This window comes from Camelus bactrianus, chromosome 16 (assembly GCF_048773025.1).
Source record: "Camelus bactrianus isolate YW-2024 breed Bactrian camel chromosome 16, ASM4877302v1, whole genome shotgun sequence".
Taxonomy (NCBI): domain Eukaryota; kingdom Metazoa; phylum Chordata; class Mammalia; order Artiodactyla; family Camelidae; genus Camelus; species Camelus bactrianus.
In genome coordinates this window covers 50014554-50028808 of record NC_133554.1, presented here as the reverse complement: position 1 = coordinate 50028808, position 14255 = coordinate 50014554, and the positions used below count along the sequence as shown (strand labels likewise).

The following is a 14255-nucleotide window of genomic DNA, read 5'->3' as shown; positions in this document are numbered from 1 at the left end:
CTACCTAAATGTCCATTGACAGGTGATTGGACAAAGAAGATATGGTGTATATGTGCATATATATATATATACATATATGTGTGTGTGTGTGTGTGTGTGTGTGTGTGTAATGGAATATTACTCAGTCAGACAAAAGAATGAAATAATGCTCTCTTCTCTGATTGACACTTAGTGTCTGTAATTTACCTTCTTGATAAAATCGTGGGGAAGTTGAGGAGAACTGGGTTTTCTAGAGCCACTGTGTTCTTACTCAGCGTTTCGTGAGGGTTCAGGAAGCTTGAGGCCATGGGTTTGATGTTCAGCCAACCTGGGTTTTAATCCTGGCTAATTAGTAGTTGTATGATCTTGGTTACATTACTAATCTCTGAACATTGATTTACTCTTCTGGAAAAAAAATCAGTCAATCAGTCTACCCACGTCAGCCATCTGCACAGTAGGAATCCGAACACTCAGTGAGCTGTGACTACAGTGAAGTTTAGGTTCTTCTAGACTTTGTTTAGTCCATTTCAAACACTGCACACCACTCCGTGGGGCGTGCGCATCTCCAGGCTCCGTGCGGATTCACAGGTGCTCCGGCTGCAGTTCTGGGAGGCCCAGAGCCGCCCAGCAGGTGAGCAGGAAACTCACTGAGCAAGGCTTGGCGAGGGTGGGGGACTGTCTTACTCAGGATCACAAAGCTGAAAAGAAGCCAGTCTCAGATTGTCTGGGTTCCAAATTCCCTGGTCTTGAAGATGCAAGAGGAAGGCTGGGGGGCCAGCGTTTGATGGGTGCAGAGTTTCAGTTTTGCAAGATGAAAAGAGTTCTGGGAATGGAAGGCGGTGCTAGTCACACAACAGTGGGATAAGCTTAATATCACCCAACTGTACACTGAAAAATAGTGAAGACGGCAAATTTTATGTTACGTGTATTTTCACAATTTTAAAAATATGTTTTAATGTGTATGTAAACTATCTGGAACTTCACTGAAGTCTGTGCTCAATCTGTGAGAGCTATTTGCTGCCTCCTTTTCCTCATTTTGTTACTCATTCTCCTGAACTTACTGTGAAGCTGAGATTCCGTGAAACCCAACTGAAGTGAAAAAACATTTCGTTTTATAAAATTAATAGATTTAAAGTCTCTACTTAAAAAGATATTTTTTCCTTCACTCCTAAAACATTGAGGGAATACTAAGAAAGCTAAAAAGATGCAAAAGCTTTACTAAGTTAATAACACAGTTCTCAGAATCAAGCTCACGAAACCCTCTAACTGGTAAAACTTTACCAAGGAGCAGGGCAGCCTCTGTGTTTGAATTTGGAAAGGGACAAAAATCTTACGGCGAGTGAGGGAATGCCACACAATGGGACACTTTCTTTAGTTTCTCTTGTCTCAAGAAATAATCCCTGCTGCTATCAACTCACATGTAAAAACTCTTACGTTTTATTGAATGTCCATATATTGCTTGATGACCAACATCATCTAATAAGCAAGAGTGATATTTCTCCTTTAGCGATGAGTCAACTGAGGCTCGGCTTGACAAGTTTTCACTGAAGTTTTCCCCTATGGCCAGAAGCTAAGCGCCAGAGCCACACTTGTATACAGTTTAATTTCAAATCCTGTACAATTCCTGAGACTCACAGATGTTGCAATTTGTAAACCAGGAACTCTGCCCTAGCAAATACGAAGATAAACATTATTCTCTCTGCCAGTGACACAGTTTTACTGTGACAAATCCTACGTAACATTGAAAGAATGGATGCAGCCTGCTTTTATGAGGGGCTCTGGAGAATGAATTGCACCCACAGGGCTGGTGTCATCCGCAGCGCGAAGGCAGGTCTTTTGCAGCCCATGTCAGTCAGTCAGTGGTTGCTGGCCGCCCCAAGGGGTAGTGAGGGGGTGGCCCCCCACTTGGCCTAAGGTAGTCTTTGGGAAAAGAGAGTAGCCGTGAGCTAGAAGCAAACAAAACTTGCAGTTGCCGGGAGGGGAGAGCACAAGCTCATAGAAGGAGACCAAGGTGGGTACCAACAGCATCCAGAACACAGTTTGTAAAAACAGAGCCAGGATTCCAACCCAGGAGACTGGTCCCAGAGTCCCTGCTGTTTGAACAAAACGCACACATCGCTTCATGTGACTGCAGAGGACGGAACGTGCTGATTTCTTGACTTTTAAAATTAAGAGGAAGTGGTACTATCTCTCAGTGCATTTTCAGTTCAAAGCTAGTTGATGATTTTCTATCTCGGGCTAAAGTACACTCACTTGCTTAATCCTGAGAGACACTCTTTTCTCCAGCTCCCACTGGAGGATCTTGTTTTTCCCTGTAAGCAGATTCTTTCCTCTGTTGTGCAAAACAGTTCAGACCTTTGTACCCTCTTGTAAATATTCAAAAAGACGTAAACTTCCAGACAAGTTATCCCATCACCTAAAAGCATTCCTTCCAAAGGAACAAATAATAATTTTTGCCACCATTTAAAAATTATCTCAGGCAATGAAACAAGTATAATTAAGTAAGGGATATCTTAGATGGTGATAAGTGTAAAGATAAAACACGAGGCGGAGAAAGGGGGATTGAGAACGAAGCGCGAACGGAGAGTAAATCGTGCTCTTAAACTGAGAGGCTAGAGCGGAATATATCAAGCGCCATCTGGACCAGGACTTGAAGAAGGTGAGGAAGTGGACCACGTGCAGGGATCTTCCAGGCAGGAGACACAAGCGTGAGGGAAGGGCGCTGCCGTGCAGCACGCCTGGCCTGTGCAAGGGCCAGAGAGGCAGCCGCCAGCGACTGAAATGGAGGGAGCGGTGGCGAGAGACGTGGGAGCTGCGGTCGGGGAGGTTGCAGCGGGAGGGGCTCCACGCGCTCAGACTTGCACCTGGAGTGGATGGAGAGTCGCTGGCGAGTCCAGCCCTAGAGTGGCAAGCTGGCGTATGTTTTGAAAGGGACACACTCTCCCTGTGGTGTCAGCAATGAACTGTAAGTCTCAAGGATGGAAAGCTGAATTCCTTTGATATCTGACCAAAAACAGTTTGAAATGGACGGTACCCAGAGACTGATATTCATGGGAAGGGAAAAAATATCCCCCACCCTATTCCCCAGCAAATCCAGACGTGAACTGACCTTGACATTACACAACCTTGCCATCCTGAGCCAGCCAAGAACCCTTAAGAACTTCTGCCCGTCTTCAAGGCTCCAGGCAACTTAGAAATATCTATAAAGTGTTCCTACAGCTCAGACAAATCTCTCCAAGCTCTGCCTTCCACTCTCAACGTTGAACTTGGTCTCTGATCTCACAACCGCATTTCCCTTCTCATCCTCGCCCTTTGGGAATCAGTGACCAAGCTGGACGATCTGCCTGGCTGTCTATTTTGGTTTCTTCATAAAATATCCTGTTCCCGTCTCTCTCAACACACATACTATAGGCCATGAGCAAGTAAGTCTTTGCTCCCTGGCAACAAACAAATGTACGTATTTGGGTGAAAAGGACATGAATTTATTTGGAAAAGGAGTTAAAGTAATGAAACTAAGATTCTCTTTCCCAATAGGCTGATCATATTCCAAGCAAAGCCAGAAGGATTTCTAGAGCAGAGAAGAATTTCTGAAGACTATAGGCTGAGATGGTGGCTTCCCAAAATTTGGGAACAGTGTATTTTTTTTTTTTAATTTTCTCTCTGGGAAAATGGTTGGAGAGGCCGAGTGCCCTAAGAGATGAAACACCAACATCAGAAATCATCTCACTTCAACAAAGAGCTCCCAAGGCTAGGAATATGGAAATGTGGAAGAAAGAAAAAATTTTTTTTCCAATTTTCTATAATAGCAACCCAAGGGAAGGTGAAATTTTGTTTTCCTGTGTTTGAGACCTGTCACATTTTCAAGATACGGGTGCAAAAGATGAATACCATCTGGGTTAGAGCAAAAGATATTTTTACATGTTGTAACTTCTAAACGTAGCAGGATTTTAACCAGGTTCTTATGCTGGGCACTCTTGGTTCAGGATGGGAAGAAGTAATTAACCTTAATGCTAGGTATTAGAAAGTCAATTACACCTCCATGCAAGGCCGATGAAGGAAGTCTCCGGGCTTACAGCCTTGTTTGACTTCCTGCCTCTTTCTTACCCAGTAAAGAGAGACTGAAAAAAAAAAAAAAAAAAAAAAAAAAAGCACCTCCAACTCCATCCTGTCATTTACACCAACAAAAAAAGCTTTGTTCGAAACTTTCTTTGGAACACTGCAGAATGTCTCCAGCTTTCCCAGAAAGCACATGAGCTTCAGCTGCCAACTGTTCAAAACTGGAAACAATTTAAACAACCAGAAAAGCCCCTCAAACCATCACTAAGATGTCATTTAAAGTCATTAATAAAAGGCTGCTCTTTGGGCTGGCTGACATGACGTTGCGGAATTGACACCAAAAACACCTTTCTGTATTTTTTTCTTCTCAGTTGCCACGCTACATTTTCAAAGGGTGCCCCCCCTTTTTTTAATTACACATAAAAAAATAACATCAGGGGCTTGTGAAAGGAAAATCAAAATGGAGTCACTATTGCAAAAAGAGCTTTCTTATAGCGGGGAAGCTACTGAGGGTGACGGATACACGTCTCAGCCCAGATGGAATCTGAATTCCGACCACTTATTGTCTTAACATAGGCATCCAGAACATCTGCATAATGTTCCAGAAACTCAAGATACTCATGGGACCTTCACCCTAAATAACTCCTGGCAGCCTAACCCTTGAAGACAAATGTTTTCTTTCTTGTGTCGGAGTTAATCACAATTCTTGCCAGACAACTTTAACTACCTTGTGGCTTCTGCCTCTATAAGCCTCTGACTTTTTCTCTTCCCCGAAACCCTCTTTTGGTTTTCTGAGCCTGTTGGCTCTCAAATTGCAATTCCCAAGACTCCAGATCAAGTTCTTTGTTCTTTGCAACCTTGCTACTGGTTATTGCTCAGCAACAGATTAGAACCCGTAGAAAACAGGATTGGTAAACTCACAGGCGAAGTCAGCAGAAAATCTCCAAACTAAAGCACAAAAGGGAAAAAAGAAAGCTGGAACAGAGTACAGGAAATCCATGTGATGTGGTCAAGAGATCTAACACACATATAGTTAGAACTCCCAGAAGACAAGGGAAGCCCGGATGGGGCAGAAGCAGTATTTCAAGAAGGACAAGCGGAGAATTCTTCTGAACTGATTACAGTTTCAAGCTACAGATTCAAGACCCTCCAAGAAGCCAAAGCAGCGTAAACATATTTAAATTAAGTTCTATATTTCATTATTACAAAAATAACTGTTATGAACGTTCTCTTGCACACATAATCTCTACACAAATATGAGCATTTTATTCGTGGAGGAAAGATGGAATGATTACTAAGAGGTACTGGAATAATGGGAAGAGTTCCATTTCAGAGGTTGTCGGGAAAGTAAATACAGACCTCTACTTCACACTTTTCAGAAATAAAAACCCCAGATTTATTACAAGGCTATACACAAAAGAAAAAACGAATTGCAAAAATATTAGGGAAAAAATACAAAACATTTTCATCATGTTCCAAACATAGCTCAGCCACTCCCTTCTACCACTGGCCAAGGCCCAGGCTGACCACCGCTCCAGCAATGGGTGTGGAAGCCTGCTGACTCGTAGCGTTTAGTTCAATCAGATTTCATCGAGTACTTCTTTGGATACGTCATGTGGTCTCTCTTTCTTTCTTTTGGGAAATCATGCGCAGAAGTAGATTGAATATAGGTTAATGTTACTGAAATGCATTAAGCAGACCACTAATTACCAGAATACCAAATGAGAAGACACGCAATCATACTCTGGGAGTAAGGGCTTAATTAAAATAACTGCTTTGCTGGGCTCTTGATTTTTCTTTCTTTTTTTTTTTTTGCTTTTAATTTTGTTTTCGTTTTTGTTTTCTTTTTATGCAGTAAGCACCAGAACAACTTACAGCTCCCAAATTCCCAGGACAAAATAATCACCTAATAAGTAATTGGGTCCACTGCTGAATTAAACGTTAGGTAAAATGCGTTGGCCCCAGCAACTGAAATTCAAATGAATAAAGAATTCATTTGTTTAGAAAATTAACTTCTCTCCCTTCCTGTGCCCCCAGCTTTGCGAACCACTAGTCTGCAGTTTGTCAGGATGATAGGTAACAAGTCTGAAATCACATCAGGAGAAGGAAATCTTATTACACTTTACATTGGCAGAGTCAGGTCCGTGGGTTCAAATCCCTGTTCCAGCCCTTCCCACTTATATAAAACGGGGATAATAACAAGTACCTACTTGCAGGGTTTGTTAGGTTTAAAGAGACTAACTTTAAGTTTTCAGAATGGTGTCTGACACGTGGTCAGTTCTCAAAAGATACTAGGTGGTGATTATCTTGATAAAAGGAAGATAAGATGAAATGAGATGAAGTGGTGTGGGTGCTGGGTGCTCCTGGGGGCCTACTGTTCATAAATTTTTCTGTAAAGGGTCAGATCATAAATATTTTAGGCTTTGCAGACTGCATACGGTCTCAGTTGCATATTCTTTTTTTTTTTTTTTTCCAACAACCCTTTAAAAATATAAAAACCACTCTTAGCGGGCACACAGAAGAGGCCAGATTTGGCCCGCAGTCACCACTTTCATTAGGATATTTACTAGAAAGAAGTGGATCACTGTAATAACCGAATGGGTGGAGGTCGATTTGTGACCCCTGTAGGCACTCTCCACCCAGCGTTGTCTCATTCGCGAGAATATTAGGCTAAGCCATAGGAAACTGCCATTTCTGTGGGTCAAAAACAGTCAAGTATTGGTGATTTCTAATCATAAAGACACACAAGCTGTGACACGGAAGTCACACTGTCTTCTCCCCGCTTTTTCCCAACGTGTAAAGACATTGTGATGGGGAAACAAAGCCCACCAGGCCTCATGTTTTGCATGATAGAAGCAAAATACACGGATAATGAGGGTTGGGGGAGGGTTTGGATTTTTTTTTATTTTTTAACCTTTCGGGCAATAACACTTCCTCCGCCCTGTTTCTTCCCCAGTTGCTTCCTTTCCTACCCTTGGATTTACCAGCTCTTTACCTAATTTCCATCATCTTCTTTCTAGTTTGCCTGCATTTGTTTGTTGCTTTCTCTTTTTTTTTTTTTTTTTCTACGCTTAAGGGATGAGACAGGCTTCCAGGCTGCTAGGTAGGTAAGAATAATGGATGGCTCTGTGTAAATAAAATGGGAAAACAGAGAAGAGGTGGGTGTTCTGGAAACAACATGGGCCTGGGGCCTCAGAAGGCTTTCCGGGCCCAAACCTCACAGAGAGAACATCTGGTGCTCCATACAGCTGCAGAGAGAGCTAGTTTTTAAAAACAGACAAAGCCCTATTATATAAAAGGAGAACCACGATTTTCGTTATTACAAAGTTACAAGCGCTCCCTCTTCTGCCTACTTTTAGCATGTGCACTCTCTTGGCCACTGCACATCCAAGAAAAAGTCCTCAATTTAAATGAAATAACGCTGCAGCATGAAGTTCATCGCTCACAGAAGCTTGAATTACATAAGCCCTAGGAAAGAACACAAGGACATTCCAGGGGTAGTGACCCCCCATCTCTCCGTATTCAAATGGAAGGTCCCACGGTGGTGGTGGATGCCATGGTCCTCTGCTGCGTGGATGGCGGGGCCGCTCTGTTGCAACACGGCCAGTTTCCCGTGGTTGGCCTCTAATTCTACAGGCTTCAAATAATTCACTGTGCACTGAGTCATAGCTCTTTGCTGACTTGTTTGCAAAGCCCTGAAACTTTTCATTCAGACAACCCAGGATTGGCCCACAGGCTCCACGACCCTGACCCAAATCCACCCCAAGACAAGTGGCTTAGAAAGAGATTATTCATGCTTCTGCTTTTTTGTTGCAGTTTTCATTTGAATTTTTTTCTTAAAGGCCAAGGAGTGTTTTTGCTTTCAAGGTTTTTTTTCCCATGCACATGGTTGGAATCTCTCATTTTGGAGCTCAGCCCTGTAAACTTGCAACAGGAGGATCTCCTGTGTGACTCAGGTAACTTGTCAGGTGAGGGCCCAGGCTCCAGCCTTATGGTCAACCTGAGTGACTTGGGAACATGAAACAGGGAACTATTACAGTGGTTGGTACATTTTAAAAAATATCCTTACTGAGATGCTTTGTACCCTTTTGCAGCCAAAATCCCTAACAACCCACACTACACTCGAGAAATATTCAGGAGAAAGATTTCTATCCAAGGGAGAAAGATAAAAGTTCTGGTGCATGAAGTTTTGCTGTCTTCGAAAAAATAAACCAGTATTGCATGTGCTTAAATTTTATGCTCAAAGGGGTAAAAGTACATTTTGTTTTTCAAAAAGCACCCAACTGTTTGAAAGGTAATTGTGGAAGTTACTCATTTGCATTCCTTTTAAAAAAATTTTAGATTAAAACACCTAAACTTTTAATCCAATAGTGTATTCTTAAATTGAGTAATACTATTTTGATGTCCTTTTTTACTCCATTTGTCACTTGTCACTGTCAGAAACCCTGAGATCAGTCAAGATTACAAAACTAAAAAAAAATTTTTTAATTAAAGGCTTGATTTCCAGAAACAACCCTGGAATCAAATCTTTCTTCCTTCAGTATGGAATTTGAAGGTTGACTTGGAATTCATCTTGGAATCTAGCATCAGTCAGTTGCTGTAATAGAACACTAGACTTCTCAGTGGTGAGAAGGCAGAATGGGACCAACGCTGCCAGCAACAGACCCATAAGAGGGCGTGGTCCTGGGGGTCTGAGGGTGCTCCCTGATGCCTATGGTTTGGGCAAATAGCGGTAAAGATGCCAAAACATGGTTCCCCCAGCAAGCACGATCCGACCAGCAATGGAAGTGGACTCACAGAAAAGCTGCCTTTTGTAACTTTTTTAAGTTTTTCTTCATGTGACTGGTTTAAGTAAAGTCTGAGGCAGGAGGAAATCCGCATGAGAATGAACAGTCCAGGGCTGCATCACAGAATGGGCCCCAAGCCTAAGATGCAGAAAAATTAACAGCATGTATATTGTCATTTTTTGTTTTGGGGTTTTTCTTTTTTCTTTTTTCTTTTTTTTTTTTTTTTTTTTTTTTTTTTTTTGGTCAACTCTGGTTTGTGAGAAGAAAAAGGTGGCAAAGGGTATGGTTAAAATTTTGGTTTTCCTTCAAGATTTATCCTGGGGATAAATTTGTCCAATGGTCTATGAGCCACAGAACAAAAAGGAAATACACACTCCTCTGTTGTGTTTCTAAAACAAACAGAAGCCTTTTGTTGACAACGTTTTTGGAAATAACGACACAAAAACAGCCACTTACTATTATTTATAACAACGTGGGAGCTGGGAAAACCATTTTTGCCTGCTTCTTATTCTTATTCGTCTTCTGAATGTTCTGCTGTAAAATTTGAATTCTACGTAAATGAGGCACTAGATGTCTGAGTCTCTTTCTCTCTGCTTTTTACCCTTTCTTCACCCACTTTTCTACCTTTTCGCCTTCTAACTCTGCCTGAGAAAAATACAGTGTTTGTAAACTATGAAACTCCCCAAGTAGCAAGGCTTCCATATTTGCTCTCTCACTCCCTCTGCCCCTCATTGTTTGGCAAGTACTGATCCCTTTTGTCCTGATATTATTCTGTTTTCCCACCCTCTTACATCACTCAACCAGCTGCTATGAATCTTGGAGTGATATTAACATATTTGTTTTGAAATGAGGGAGGAAGGACAGGGAAAAAAAAAAGTCAGAAGCTGTTGGCTTTCCTACTGCTTCATAGAACATTTAGTGTTGTTCAGTGTCTCCTTTGGTTCTCAAAACTATCAATCACGAATAACAAATGAAATCCCTTACTTATGATATGAGGACTGATTCAAGACACTCCCAGCAAGTGCGAATGAGTCCCCCTTCCCTGTACCTGGGGACCAGGATCTCTGGGTTGAGCTTGGAATTTAGTATTTTGTACCCTTCTTCCAGCCTGGACATTTTAGGCAGGTGTTTGGTGGAGAGTAATCTAGGGATAAATAGTCCAAGAGAAGTACTTCCTCTCGTCTCTCCATGATCCACTTTGCACGGAGAGTTCAGGGGCCCACGCGCTACTGTTGCCCAAGCTGGCGTCTCTGGCCCATTTCGAGCCCTGGAAGATGTCAGACACAGGGCGGTAAAGCTACCTCCAGAGGGGGCCCCTCTAGGATTGCTGACGGCCTGGGTGACCATCCAGTCAGGATGGCCCCAAACCGGGGGTGTTCCCAGGACATACAACCTCACGTTTTAAAAATGGAAAAGTCCCAGGCTCACGAGGACCAATCTGTCCTGACTCAGTGCACAGTGAGTGGGCCTGTCTGTACCGTATGGAGGTGCCCCCGGGTCTGACACACAGTCCCATTTCCAGTCTGTCCATCTGTCATCCTTGTCAGACTTCTTCCCATCTTTGAGTATGAATTCCTCCAGTTATTTATCCTTTCTTTGCAGAAGCTTTAAAATCCTCAGACCCAAGCATGGGACTGAACTAGGGCTCTGACTGCTCAAAGTAGGGGTCAGCTCTCTAACGCTTCCCCTGAATCCTCCCTGCAAGTCCAACTCCCTGGAAAGGGAAAGACCAAGATGGCTGGGACAAGTGCCTCTACTTAACCAGCTGCTGTGTAGACCTCGCTCGGCCAACTGCGGATGCATCTCTTGCCCACACTGACTGAGAGGGAGCAGGTCTGGCATATTTAACACACAATGTCCAGGGAGTGCAGCTGCTCCTCCCTCCCGCCTCTCGCCACCCCGCCGGCCCTCTCCAGTTCTCTTCTCCCCCAGGAACCGATCGGCAAGGGCACAGCCAAGCAGAAATCCAATTCGGGAATAGAATCCACGTGCTCCCTTCCTGCAAGCACCCCCCCCCCATCCCCTCATCTTTATTAAAGATTCTCTCTGGGCGACCCTCGTTCATTCTCGGCTTCGATGAGGGGAGGGGAAAGAGAGACTCTCCTCACCACAGACCTGCATGCCTCGCATGGCCGAGGCAGGACCCTTCCTCCTCTCCCTGAGAGAGGGGGGTTCGGTAGTAGGGCTGCTTCTGCTGCACATTTGGACTCCTTGGGGCAGGAGTTCAGGATATTTTTGGGTCCACTTTTGACCTGGTTGCTTGTGCCAAGTTCCGGGCCTCAGCAGCTGACACTTCAGCTCCAAGAAGAGCTAATCCCCGTGTTGGAACATTCCATTAGAGACCAGACACGCAACTTGAGATGGTGAGACTTGATTTCCTGGGCACCACAATGTGGTGCTCTTGGCCTGGTGCCGGTCCCCCTTGCCTGCAAATCTGTATGCTCCAGACCCAATATTTGGCTTCCTACATGCTCTGCTTATTTCCCTCTGAGGACGCCTGTCCTCATTCCCCACATCCTCCCTTCTGGCAGAAGAGCTAGCCCTGCCTGGGCATCTCTGCACCGTAGGATCATCTTTTGGCCATACTTTGTGATGGGGTAGCATTTTCACGCTGACGTAGGAGTGTAACAACGAGGAAAGATCATCTTCCGCCACCACGTTCCTGGCACACAACACGCCGCTTTGCCCTTCCCGGTGTCTGTTTGTGCCACGTCCCCGCACCTGGCTGCCTCTTCTCTCTTCCCTGACCCTCGTCCCGCACCCCCGCCACCTCCAGCTTGTTCTCCAGGAGTCACGCTGAAGGAGGCATGCCCGGTCCCTTGGGCAGGGTCCAGCCTGGTCCTCCGTGCCCCCGCCGCACTCCACACACGGGGTGGACCATCGGAGCTACCATGCGTCCCCACGTCCCCCTTGGCTGACTACCTGGTTCCTGTAACGCCCGTGTCTCTCACTCCGTGGGTGCTCACAGTCCTCCTTTGAAAGAAGTGGGTTTGCTACTTACTTTAGATTTCTCATCGACAGAGTCTTTTTTAAGGAAAGCATAAGCAAGAAACACAGCTGATGCAGCAAGAACGGTTCCTGCTCTGATCTTTGGCGGCTTAGTGTGGTGGTTGAGTGATTCCACGTTTTGCAAATAAGGAAATTAAGGCTCAGAGAAGGAAAGTGGACAGCTGTTGAGTGTCTGAGCTTGAGATAAATAGTTTTCTGGCACCAAAGTCTAGGATCTTTCAACTATGCCTTTTGAAAAGTAAAAGGGAGGAAGGGAGAGAGGGGGGGAGGAACAAGAAGGAAGGGAAAAAGAAAAGAAGAGAAAAGAAAGAAAAAGAGAAGAAAAGAGAAAAGAAAAGAAAAGACACACACCTGTGTATTTGCCCTGGCTTGGTTGAGATAATAACACCAAAAGACGGTGGCCTGGGACGCACGGTCGCCTTCTGGCCGCCCTGGCGCTCTGCAGGAGATGCTGGTAAATCTCTGTCTCCAGGGCTGCGGAGGTGACATCCTCATGCACTCATGTTTGTGGCCCGGATCAGAGCCATGAGACGGGTACCAGTGTCCTCTCCCGGACATTCTTTGGAACAGGGAGCCAAAGCTGAACCTCGCCTAGTCTGCCCAGTCATTCCCTCAAACGCAGCCGCCATTGGATTACTTTTAAGTTCCATGAGACATTGCTAACAGGCCAGTGTCACTTTAACATGCTCTACCCTTAGTCCAGCCTGATTTCCTGCCACTCGGGCAGAGGCAGCTGCCGGACGTTGGCAGGGACCTCTGCGCATTACCAGGGTGGGTCCTGCAGGAGCGCTGGCCTGCAGCATATCACCGCCCTGGTCCTTCACAGACGATGCTCAGCTAGTGGACAGTTAATGGCTTATTGAATTGATCCCTTTTCTGTAATTGTTTCATTGGTAAACACTTAACGTAGGCCACCATTTTGCCTACAAAATGCCAAACACTGTCAAGTGCATAAGAAGAGAGAGTTTTAGAAACTGTAGAGTCTTTTGAACACATGAGGAATGAGTGGTTAGGAGGTCAGGCCCTGACTTCGGATTACGTGCCCCAGTCATCTGCTCCCTGAGCAGTTTGGGCCAAGTTCCCGCACCTGTCCAGCCTCAGTTTCCTCATGTGTCGTGCATAACCGACAAGAGTACCTGCCTTATGAGCGAATCACAGTAATTAACGGAGATAACGACCTGAAAGCCTGTCTTTAGCAAACATTTGGCTCCCAGTAAGCACCCAATAAATGTCTGCAGAACGTCCCCCGCCATCACCCCACACCGGAAGAACAACAATTCATGGCAATTCAGGCACTTAAAGGTTTTACAAGAGAAGCATCATTCCTGACATGCCACAAAGACAGTACTGCTTACTGCTTGCCAACTGCCTAACGTAGATTTTTTTCACTGCCAGGTGCTCTTAATTTGTTTTGATTTAATTTAGAAGAGCGATTTGAGTTAAAGGGAGGAAAACAACCAAAAACAGGGGGGAAAGCCCTTCAGGCTGCATGTAAACATTCAACTTAGCCCCATGTGGTTTTAGATCACTGGATTCTAGCAGAGACTAAAAAATTCTAAAACATAGAAGGAACTTATATGAAGATAACCTGACTGCCTGTGACTCGTGTGTTAAAAATCAGTGGTAGTCACGATTAAAAACCCAGCATGCTCAGCATAGACTAGCTCTGGGGCTTTGTTTTTCAGACAGGCTGGAAAGGAGATTTTGGTACCACAAGTATTCCAGGGGGGAAGACATGCTGGTCAGTATAATGAAAACTCAGACTTGTGGCATCTCAGCTACATCTTGGGTCTCTATTCACATTTTTATCTATGAGTACCCTATTTCTAAATAATGTGCTCCAAGCTCAGGGTATAATTTTGCTTCAGGAACCTCACTTGAGTGGATGGACATTTTAGCCCAAACTGCTATTATTTTTGTTACTTGGTTGGAGACAAACAGAACTGTTCTTCCCGCCGCTCTAAGCATCCAATGGCAGGGGGTGAGCTCCCATCTCCACGTAGGCACCCAGGACTAGACGGTGCCTTATGGTACCTTGAATAAAGATAATGGATATTATTCCACAGCAGGGCTTTCCTGAAGCTGCAATTCTGTGTTTTCTACCAGGAACTCAAAGCCGTAATCAGAACAAATTCCACTCCAATGCTTATTGTCTTTCAACTACTTGCAGTGAGCAAATGAGTGAGCAGGATAAATAAGAGTGGAAAAAATTCTCCGAGCCAAAGGGATAAGCTCTCAGAGTGACAGGGACTTCCTTTGCTGTACATGAATAACAACAACAAAAAATATCCCTAGTCCCTCATTCTGCTGCATCCTTTCCACCCAGTGTTTCAAGCCACTGTGCTCATAGGCTGGTCACAGAATGTTGGTGGTTGGTGTCCTGGATACGGTGGCATGCTGGTGTGCCCACAGTGCCGCTGGACA

General features: G+C 44.6%; 1 long non-coding RNA gene across 1 annotated transcript in view; it reads left to right on the top strand.

Annotated features, from left to right (window-relative positions):
• Positions 1-210: 210 nt before the first annotated feature.
• LOC123614989 (uncharacterized) overlaps positions 211-14255 on the top strand; it is a 32368-nt gene continuing 18323 nt past the window's right edge. The window contains exon 1 of the long non-coding RNA XR_006722515.2: positions 211-610. This is a non-coding gene — a long non-coding RNA (uncharacterized LOC123614989). The remainder of the gene's footprint in view (positions 611-14255) is intronic.